Below are 11982 nucleotides of genomic sequence, written 5' to 3'. Positions count from 1 at the left end.
AAGCTGGACACACCCACGGCACCCTATCAGCCTGATTAGAGCTGGCGACCTGCTGTAAACAGTGAAATTATATATTTAGATGTCTACTATTCAAACCCTTGCTTCATTCCAGCTAGTTAGATGTGCAACCACTGACTAACTATAGCTAGTGCATATCTCTAGTCTAGCAATAGATACTGTTGTTTTGGCTGTATGGCATCATTGAATAAGATTACCAATGGTTAGCCAGGTGGCTATGATATATCAGTCAGCTAACCATTTACAGTAACAGCAGTTCATTAATGAGTCACTAAATCTTATGCAGAAATTGAGAAATCTTACCTTATCTTGGCACTGTGGCACAATATGGGCAGCTATTAATTAATTATTAATATATATTAGATTAATAGATTAATAGAACAGAGCTAGAAAGGTGACCTACTTTGAAAGGTCAGGAAATGTTGTCTGTGCACTTGACCAGGCATTCCACATTTAACCCCACCCCCATTTGAACATTTACAGTGCCTTCGGAAAGCTTATAAAAAAAAAACCCCGGAAATATCACATTTACACAGGTATTCAGACCCTTTACTCAGTACTTTGTTGAAGCACCTTTGGCAGCCATTACAGCCTCAAGTCTTCTTGGGTATGACGCTACAAGCTTGGCACACCTGTATTTGGGGAGTTTCCCGATTCTTCTCTGCAGATCCTCTCAAGCTCTGTCAGGTTGGATGGGGAGAGTTGCTGCACAGCTATTTTCAGGTCTCTCCAGAGATGTTCGATCGGGTTCAAGTCCGGGCTCTGGCTGGGCCACTCAAGGACATTCAGAGATTTGTCCCGAAGCCACTCCTGCATTGTCTTGGCTGTGTGCTTAGGGTCGTTGTCCTGTTGGAAGGTGAACCTTCGCCCCAGTCTGAGGTCCTGAGCGCTCTGGAGCAGGTTTTCATCAAGGATCTCTCTGTAGTTTGCTCCGTTCATCTTTGCCACGATCCTGACTAGTCTCCCATTTCCTGCTGCTGAAAAACACCCCCACAGCATGATGCTGCCACCACCATGATTCACCCCAGGGATGGTGGCAGGTTTTCTCCAGACGCTTGGCATTCAGGCCAAAGAGTTTAATCTTGGTTTCATCAGACTAGACAAGCTTGTTTCTCATGGTCTGAGAGTCTTTAGGTGCCTTTTGGCAAACTCCAAGCGGGCTGTCATGTGCCTTTTACTGAGGAGTGGCTTCCATCTGGCCACTCTACCATAAAGGCCTGATTGGTGGAGTGCTGCAGAGATGGTTGTCCTTCTGGAAGGCTCTCCAATCTCCACAGAGGAACTCTAGAGCTCTGTCAGAGTTACCATTGGGATCTTGGTCACCGCCCTGACCAAGGCCCTTCTCCCCCGTTTGCTCAGTTTGGCCGGGCGGCCAGCTCTAGGAAGAGCCTTGGTGGTTCCAAACTTCTTCCATTTCAGAATGATGGAGGCCACTGTGTTCTTGGGGACCTTCAATGCTGCAGAAATGTTTCTGGTACCCTTCCCCAGATCTGTGCCTCGACACAATCCTGTCTCGGAGCTCTACGGACAATTCCTTTGAACTCATGGCTTGGTTTTTGATCTGACATGCGCTGTCAACTGTCCAATAAATTGAATTTACCACAGGTGTACTTCAATCAAGTTGTAGAAACATCTCAAGGATGATCAATGGAAACAGAATGCACCTGAGCTCAATTTCGAGTCTCATAGCAAAGGGTCTGAATAATTCTAGGCAGAGTTGCAAAGAAAAAGCCATATCTCAGACTGGCCAATAAAAATAAAAGATTAAGATGGGCAGTCTGAGATATGGCTTTTTCTTTGCAACTCTGCCTAGAAGGCAGCATCCCGGAGTCGCCTCTTCACTGTTGACGTTGAGATTGGTGTTTTGCGGGTACTATTTAATGAAGCTGCCAGTTGAGGACCTGTAAGGCGCCTGTTTCTCAAACTAGACTGTCTAATGTATTTGTCCTCTTGCTCAGTTGTGCACCGGGGCCTCCCACTCCTCTTTCTATTCTGGTTAGAGCCAGTTTGCACTGTTCTGTGAAGGGAGTAGTACACAGCGTTGTACGAGATCTTCAGTTTCTTGGCAATTTCTCGCATGGAATAGCCTTCATTTCTCAGAACAAGAATAGACTGACGAGTCTCAGAATAAAGTTATTTGTTTCTGGCCATTTTTAGCCTGTAATCGAACCCACAATTGCTGATGCTCCAGATACTCAACTAGTCTCAAGAAGGCCAGTTTTATTGCTTCTTTAAATCAGCACAACAGTTTTCAGCTGTGCTAACATAATTGCAAAAGGGTTTTCTAATGATCAATTAGCCTTTTCAAATGATAAACTTGGATTAGCAAACACAACGTACCATTGGAACACAGGACTGATGGTTGCTGATAATGGGCTTCTGTACGCCTATGTAGGTATTCCATTAAAAATCAACCATTTCCAGCTACAATAGCCATTTACTACATTAACAATGTCTACACATTATTTCTGATCAATTTGATGTTATTTTAAAACAATGACATTTCTAAGTGACCCCAAACTTTTGAATGGTAGTGTATATATGTTTTTTACCTTTTAGTGTGTGTACTTTACTGTATTTATATTTGGGATATCCACTAGACAGCTACCTACTCCCCCTATACAGTATATCTATCTATCTATCTATCTATCTATCTATTTTATCTATCTGTCTACAGTGCCTTGCAAAAGTATTCATCCCCCTTGCCGTTTTTCCTATTTTGTTGCATTACGACCTGTAATTTAAATTGATTTTTATTTGGAATTCATGTAATTGACACACACAATAGTTAATATTGGTGAAGTGAAATGAAAAAAATAACTTGTTTCAAAAAATGCTAAAAAATAAATAGCGGAAAAGTGGTGCGTGCATATGTATTCACCCCCGTTGATATGAAGCCCCTAAATAAGATCTAGTGCAACCAATTACCTTCAGAAGTCACATAATTTGTTAAATAAAATCCACCTGTGTGCAATATAAGTGTCACATGATCTGTCACATGATCTCAGTATATATACACCTGTTCTGAAAGGCCCCAGAGTCTGCAACACCACTGAGCAAGGGGCACCACCATGCAAGCGGCACCATGAAGACCAAGGAGCTCTCCAAACAGGTCAGGGACAAAGTTGTGGAGAAGTACAGATCAGGGTTGGGTTATAAAAAAATATCAGAAACTTTGAACATCCCACGGAGCACCATTAAATCCATTATTACAAAATTTAAATAATATGGCACCACAACAAACCTTCCAAGAGACGGCCACCAACCAAATCTCACGGACCAGGCAAGGAGGGCATTAATCAGAGAGGCAACAGAGAGACCAAAGATAACCCTGAAGGAGCTGCAAAGCTCCACAGCGGAGATTGGAGTTTCTGTCCATAGGACCACTTTAAGCCGTACACTCTACAGAAATAGGCTTTACGGAAGAGTGGCCAGAAAAAAGCCATTGCTTAAAGAAACAAATAAGCAAACACGTTTGGTGTTCGCCAAAAGCCATGTGGGAGACTCCCCAAACATATGGAAGAAGGTACTCTGGTCAGATGAGACTAAAATTGAGCTTTTTGGCCATCAAGGAAAACGCTATATCTGGCGCAAACCCAACACCACTCATCACCCCGAGAACACCATCCCCACAGTGGGGGCAGCATCATGCTGTGGGGATGTTTTTCATCGGCAGGGACTGGGAAACTGGTTAGAATTGAAGGAATGGCGCTAAATACAGGGAAATTATTGAGGGAAACCTGTTTCAGTCTTCCAGAGATTTGCGACTGGGACGGCGGTTCACCTTCCAGCAGGACAATGACCCTAAGCATACTGCTAAAGCAACACTAGAGTGTGTAAGGTTGTGTATTTATTTTCTTAGTCAAGCTTGTGTTCTTGAACATAGCCCTGTCTTTATTTTTGTTCATTGATTTCACCTGTGTTAGTTACTCACCTGGTCTCATTAGCTCCTTATTTAGTTAAGTTCATTCTGTTTGTGCCTTGTGAGGTATTGTTTGTTTTGACTCTACTAAGCCTTTTTCTAGCTTGTTTGTGAGAACCAGTTATAGCCTTCAGTCCTAGTTTTGATTCTCCTGCCTGTTTGCCTACCTATGTATGACCATTGCCTGCCTGTGACCACGATTCCTGCCTTTTGCGAAGGCGAAATAAACACCTGCCGAGCTCTGCGCATGAATCTACACCTTCTTTTCTCCTTAAGTATTAATTACAGAGTGGTTTAAGGGGAAAACATTTAAATGTCTTGGAATGGCTTAGTCAAAGCCCAGACCTCAATCCAATTGAGAATCTGTGGTGTGACTTAAAGATTGCTGTACACCAGCGGAACCCATCCAACTTGAAGGAGCTGCATGTTGTGTAAATCAAATGATACAAACCCCCCAAAAAATCCATTTTAATTCCAGGTTGTAAGGCAACAAAATAGGAAAAATGCCAAGGGGGTAAATACTTTCGCAAGCAACTCTATCTGTCTGTCTGTCCGTCCGTCTAGTAGAATTAGATATACAGCAGTGATATCACTGAACTGTACCTGTAGCACCTGAACACAACCGACAGATCCAACAGAGACCGTGGAGCTACTTAACATGGGGACCACGCAGATAGCAGCTGCATCAGCACTATGCTGTAGTGATTTAATTACAGCATCCACATTAATGATAAGTGCCTCTCTCATGGGTGGAGATACTCACATTACATTGCATCTGCACTGCTGTCTGAGCCTGCCTCTCAGGTCTAATGAACACAGCCTAAATGGAGGGGGAATGGGACCCTGCAGCTGCTTGCTACTTCAGGAGTAGGAGGGAGTTACTCTTACATCAGGGCTAGTCAACTCTGGACTGGGAGTGCAGCAGGTAATGCAGGTTTTAGTTCCAACCAAGCTGCATACCTGACTCTACTAATGAAACAACTGAGCTAATTGATCATAATCAGTGATTGGCTGGATCTCGTCTACCTGTTCTAAACACAAATATCAGGGTTGCCTTCCCCTGTGGATACTGATCTAATGTCAGTTTGGCTTTTTCTGCCCTATTGGTTAAGGTTAGCATTGTGAAAAAGGAAGCTGATCCTAGATATGTGTGCCTGTGGGCAACTTCTACTCCGAAACAGCAACTTGTGCTGCTTCATTGGCATGCATTAGCATACCTTTACCTATAAGAGTATATTCCTCTTTGTACATAGGAAACATGTGTACTCTTTATGAAGTTGTGCAGTGACTTTATCGTTTTACAGAATCTCTCCTGCATGTCATTTCATCTTGCCGGCACGAGATCGGAATCATCTGAGGTCAGGCCAGCAGGTAGTTCGGAACCCCATCGGAACTCCGAGAGGTCCGAATGCGCAGACAGATCTCCGATCCAAGATAACATCCCTCTGAGACAGCACTCCAATGTTCCCTACATTTCTCTCTCCCTCTCTTCCTTTTTCATCCCGACTCAACAAAACCTTTTAGAAGCACCACATTTCTCCTCTTAAATAGTGATATGACAAGATTGAAAAGAGGTAGGAAAAACACATTAACAAGAGTACATTAACAAAGGGATAAAGGAGGTGGCCGCCCATGCAAGTGTGTGAGGTGTGTTTCTTTTGCGTGTGTGTGTGTGTCAAGGTTATTATAGTTTTAGTTTATTTTTCTATTCGTTTATATTTAAAATTATGTTTTGCTTCAGTTACTTTACTAGTTTTTATTCAGTTAAAGTTTTATCAAAACGTTTCTATTTCAATTTTATATGATTTAGTTTCAGTTTTAGTTGTAGTGTTAGTGACAGAAAGTAGCCTATGCATGTGAGGCTAGGAGCCATTTACAGTGCATTCGGAAAGTATTCAGACTCCTTTACTTTTTCCACATTTTGTTACGTTACAGCCTTATTGTAAAATGTATTCAATACTTTTTTCCCCTTATCAATCTACACACAATACCCTATAATGACAAAGCAAAAACAGGCTATTAGAGATGTCTGCAAAAAACGTTAAGTATTCAGACCCTTTACTCATTACATTGTTGAAGCACCTTTGGCAGCGATTACAACCTCGAGTCTTCTTGGGTATGACGCTACAAGCTTGGCACACCTGTATTTGGGGAGTTTCTCCCATTCTTCTCTGCAGATCCTCTCAAGCTCTGTCAAGTTGGATGGGGAGCGTCGCTGCACAGCTATTTTCAGGTTTCTCCAGAGATGTTCGATCGGGTTCAAGTCCGGGCTCTGGCTGGGCCACTCAAGGACATTCAGAGACTTGTCCCGAAGCCACTCCTGCATTTTCCTGGCTGTGTGCTTAGGGTCGTTGCCCTGTTGGAAGGTGAACTTTCACCCCAGTCTGAGGTTTCCTCCAGACGTGACGCTTGGCATTCACAAAATGCTATTTCTGTTTTTTATTTTTTATAAATTTGCAAAACTTTCTAGAAAACTGTTTTTCGCTTTGTCATTATGTGTTATTGTGTGTAGATTGATGAAGAACATAAAAAAAAAAAAAAACTATTTTAAAATAAGGCTGCAATGTAACAAAATGTGAAAAAAGTAAAGGGGTCTGAATACTTTCCGAATGTGTTGCATAGGTTTTGTGTTTTTGGGGATGTCACTTCTTGCCACTGTGGGGCAGTATTGCATAAGGTGATGGGTCAGGTCATCGGTTAGGTTAGGTTTAAAGGTAGACTCAGTGAGATGACGTAGATGCAAGAAGTAAACAGTTGTAGTGGGTCAATTTATGTAACAACCAGGGGTGTTGAAGCGTGAGGCTAAAGTTCTCTGCTGTTTTGGTCCCGTAGCTATCACGTTGTAGCAGCATGAAACGCACCTGTGCACATGCGTAGATACTCTGTGAGAGCAAAGTCTTGCATCGTGCTCATCTCAATGGCCGCGTAAGAGCGGATCACTTTTGTCAAGTCTGTGACCATCGTTGGTCACCGCCTTTCAAAGTGTGTTGCATTCTGGGGATAAAAATGTGACGTAACAGCATAAACGTAACAAAAATCCTGTGATCAAAGGTCATGAAGTTTTGACTGCAGTCGACTGCAAGTTTCTGTAGTTGCTCTTCACCAAATTCCTTTTGCAGCCATCGCCTGCATTGTGGGAGGCTTGAAAATTTTGGAAAGCCTTTAAAAACGTATTCTCATGAACCAAATAACACCAAAAGGTATGTATGCCCACAGTACATATTTTAACTTAGTTTGAGAAAAGCTAAAGGATTGGTTAAGAGATGGCTGAGTTGTTGATAAATCAGAAAATCCGATTTTACGTGTCGTTTTAAATCCTTAGTAAATCCACTTCACAAAGACCTATCAACTTGAAACTTTTTAGGGTCATCAAAGACATTACCATGATGATAGTTTTGGTACTTTTTTGACAATGTACCACTTATGCTTAAAATAATCATACAAAAGCTTCTTCTCATGGACTAGAAGTCAGATTCACTTCAAATTTGGTATTTGGACTCACAATAGTGAGTAAAGAGTTTGAGAAAATAACGTTGATGCATTCAAAGATGGCCGCACTATATCAGTAGTGCATATGCTAATATGTTCTAAAATTACTTTGTTTCTGGGATGGGACTTCTGTTTTTGGGAGTTGCTGGGTTATCGCATATCCGGTCGCTAAATTTCCTTTCGTAGGATACCCGGAGGCAAAGTCATTAATATCTGTTTGGTTACTGGTTGAGGCTTCTTGGGTGCATGACGACACTCCGAACCCTTACCAAAACACAAAACATGGCGGACAGTTTCTCTCACCTCGGATCTGAAACCAGTAGTAACCACCAAGTTCAATGACAGTTAACTTAAAATTAAAAGATTAATCTAACATTTCCACTCCCCAATAAAATTGTCGCAGAGGAGGGCTTCCTAGCTAGTTACAGTGTTTGAGTCATCTCAGCTCAGAACAGCTCAGCTAGCTAGTGAAATGCTAATTCGCAATGTTAGCTAGGTAATGCTTTAGCTAGACCGCTTCTAGATGTCGGGAGCTCATGAGGGCTTCAGGAGCAAGCGGTTTAGATGATTCCACCATGGGCAACAACAACTGGCTACTAGAACTGAACCGATGGACATGGGGCAATGACATTTGTGACTCATTTTGGGAAACTAGGCGTATATCGCACGTCACTACTTAACAGGACAAGCATTTTAACTCAAAAGTTAATTTTTTATTTAAATTCGTTTTTTGGTGGCAGAAATGCTTCTGGAACATATACATTTTCATGTGCCTTAATAACAAACTTGTATGCCGTCTGTAAATACGAATACAATTGTTAAATTACGAGCCTAGTTGGTTTAGCCATGGAAAAAGAAAGGAACCTTTTCGCTAGCCATGATTGGCTGAGATAATGGATGGGCTGGACATGCCGAGAGATGAGTTCGGATTGGGCTGCCATGTAGCATGCTTCTGTCTATAACATGAGATGGTCAGTATGTGTATGTAATCCCTTCTAACGCGACTTATTTGAAAGACTTTCAGCTGTCGCAGATGCACCTCCCCTGACTTCACTCCTCGACTTTCGCCTACAGTTGGTTGCTTTAGCCATACCACTCAAACATGTCCACTATTTGTGGTGTTGCTCATGGCAACATCATCTCGCTGAGTCTATCTTTTACTTTAATTAATCTTAATGTGACCTGCCAGATTCAGAAAATGTAAAATCCCATGAGAAAAAAAAGCATAAACCCTATTGAAAACCCCATTTGATTCATAATGTTAATTTTTTTTATGTTGTTAGTTTTGGAGTCAATTATACAAGTTTCAGTACAGTTTTTATTTTTCAAACGGGTTTGTTAATCATTTTATTTCAGTTTATTTAATTGTTTTTTCATGATTAGTTTTCAGTTTTAGTTTACTATAATAACCTTGGTGTGTGTTTGCCAGTGTTTGTCTCTCTTTTTTTCCCTCTCTGATCCAGAGTTTATCTGCTGGTCACTGAGGTGAGAACAGCTCCAAGCCGTCAGTCATCCAGCTGGCCAACCAAAACCTCTTTACTTCCTGTGTCACTGGAACCTATTTAGGATTTATTTGGTATCCCTAATCTCTGCAGGCCAGTCAGGAATCACAGAGCTGGACTCATGTATCTTTCCACCCTTTGGATAGGAATGGAGGAGTTGGAAAGAAAAGTGCCCAAAGGCTCAATCCTTCATGAATAACTTTAATGAAACTGCAGTGTACAAAATGCCTGATAAGACTTGCAATCTAACCAAACAAAATTAACTTGCAGGTGAAAAAGTACTACAACAGATGTCTGGTTCAAATGAAATGAAATATATGTTTTACATATCCTGAGCAAACATACACTGAGTGTACAAAACATTAGGAACACCTTCCTAATATTGAGTTGCATCCCCTTTTGCCGTCAGAACAGCCTCAGTTCATCAGGGCATGGACTCTACACGGTGTCGATACACGGTGTCGAAAGCGTTCCACAGGAATGCTGGCCCATGTTGACCAATGCTTCCCACAGTTGTGTTAAGTTGGCTGGATGTCCTTTGGGTGGTGGACCATTCTTGATACACACGGGAAACTGTTGAGCATGAAAAACCCAGCAGCGTTGCCAATCTTGACACACTCAAACCAGTGTGCCTGGCACCTACTACCATACCCTGTTCAAAGGCACTTCAATCTTTTGTCTTTCCCATTCACCTTCTGAATGGCACACATACACAATACATGTCTCAATTGTCTCAAGGCTTTAAAATCCTTCTTTAGCCTGTCTCCTACCCTTCATCTACACTGATTGAAGTGGAATTAACAGCTGACATCAATAAGGGATCATAGCATTCACCTGGTCAGTCTATGTCATGGAAAGAGCAGCATGTTTTGTTCACTGAGTGTAGATCAAATCAAATCACATTTTATTTTTCACATGCGCCAAATACAACAGGTGTAGTAGACCTTACCGTGAAATGCTTACTTACAAGCCCTTAACCAACAATGCAGTTTTAAGAAAATAAAGTTAAGAAAGTATTTACTAAATAAACTAAAGTAAAAAAGAAAAGAAAAAAAGAAAAACAAATTAACAATAATGAGGCTATATACAGGGGGTACCGGTACCGAGTAAATGTGCAGGTTAGTCGAGGTAATTTGTAAATGTAGGTGGAGGGGTCAATGCAAATAGTCTGGGTGGCCATTTTGATTAATTATTCAGCAGTAGAGATAGTAGAGATTGTGTTGTGCATACATCATGACCTGTTCAATGGCATATTTTCTGCATTTGTATTGATCACTTTGACTGAAGTGACAGTTAATGACCCAAAACTGGCCTAACTAACTATGTGTGTGAGTTGGTTTCCAACCACTTAACATCTCTATTGGTGATAATTCAAACACAAAAAGCAATTGATACCAAGCCACAAGCCGTCCACAATTTGTTGACAGCTGCACCTTGAAAAGAAAAAGCAAATTTCCTTCAGATTCTTTAACACACAGAGCCAATTAGAAAGAGAAGTAGGGAGAGAAGAAACAGAACGTTTCCATTTTACTGGGGCAGTTTTAGTGGGGTTGCCACAAACATGCATTACACCAGTTAAAAGGGAAAGCCTGTCGAGTCATTACTGTCAAAGCTAATGCACAGGGATGGGGAGTAGGCCCAGAGAGGTAGGTACTCACTAATGAATGAACACACTGCTAAGTTCAACAATTACACTGCCATGTTAATGTAAGGATAACACACCGATTGTACTGAACCACCACTTAGCTTTCAGGAAGGGGCTTTCTTTCATTTAGTTACCCATTTTGGTTTGCATTCTTGGAAAGAAAGACGAGAGCATTTACATGGCCATTGAACGTAAAGATCACAACAAATCACACTAGAAAGCCATTGCTTCAGTGATCGGTTTTCTTTCATTTAGTTGGTTGGGTTCTTATTCTTGGAGAGTAAAATGGGAAAACAGCTTAGGGAAACGTTCCTTAGACAGGTTTCCTATGGTCACTGTATTAATTGGAAAGAGAAGTTCACAGAGTTCTTAAACTCAGAGGACGGAAAAATACATGTTGGGACTGTGTAGGGCTCTGTGTATGTAGGTTCCCCCACATATCTTTCTTGGAGGTAAATAGGAAAGAGTGACAGGTTGGAATCAATGGGCCTTCTCAGTTCTCACCCCACTTTCATTGTTTTTCCTACTAATAAATAATGAATGCCGGGAACTAGCCGCATAAAGTAGATCCACTCACCCTATACACGCTTCCAAGAATAATGTACTAACTCACTTTGTATAGAAAGGTATGGCATTATCCAGTCCAAGCATCTTTTCTGAGGACCCAAGTATTTTTATTTAGTATTTGACATGTGGAATCAATTATGTGTTTTCCGCTCTATATAAATACACAATGGCAGACCAACTCATCAGAAAAGACAGACGAACCACAACTTTGTGTTCTAATTAACTGTTGACTTACCTGGAAAAGAACAGAGAAAAACCTCCAATAAAACACTGCAGTGTTGTGCTGTGCTGTTCACATTTTAAGTCCTTTTTTATTTCAACTACAGTGCCTTGCACGCGGTAATCAGATATGAAAACCAAAAAAAACATCTCCAGTTTTATTCCCTCATTACACGACTGGAATTCTCTTTCAATCCAGTAAAAAAAAATGGCAGACTGCGTGACTTATTTAGGCTAGCCTTGTCAGTATACGCTTGTTTTCTGTTACTTAGTTCCTGAGATTTATAAAGTACATTCTTAGCAATTTAGATGGTTGTTTCTACCTTGAAGGAGTAATATTTCAGATTAATTTTTAGAAACACCTAAAATGGCTTAGTAAACTAATTATTACTATAATTAGGTATTAATGTTGGTAAACACTCATTTTAATTTCATTGAGAGCTAAGTGACACAAAATATTAACTTACTTTCTGTCTTTCTGTCTGTCTATAGGCTTAGGCTCCATCATCATCATCAGTTCCGTGGTTGCCATGGCGCCGTGAGGTCGCCTAGGCAGAGAGCTCTGTAAATATTGTACATATGAGTTATTTTTAAGTGTTTTTAATTGTATATTTCGTTAA

The sequence above is a fragment of the Coregonus lavaretus genome (genome assembly GCF_964263955.1).
Source record: "Coregonus lavaretus genome assembly, chromosome: 14".
Classification (NCBI taxonomy): domain Eukaryota; kingdom Metazoa; phylum Chordata; class Actinopteri; order Salmoniformes; family Salmonidae; genus Coregonus; species Coregonus lavaretus.
This window is presented reverse-complemented; position numbering follows the sequence as displayed.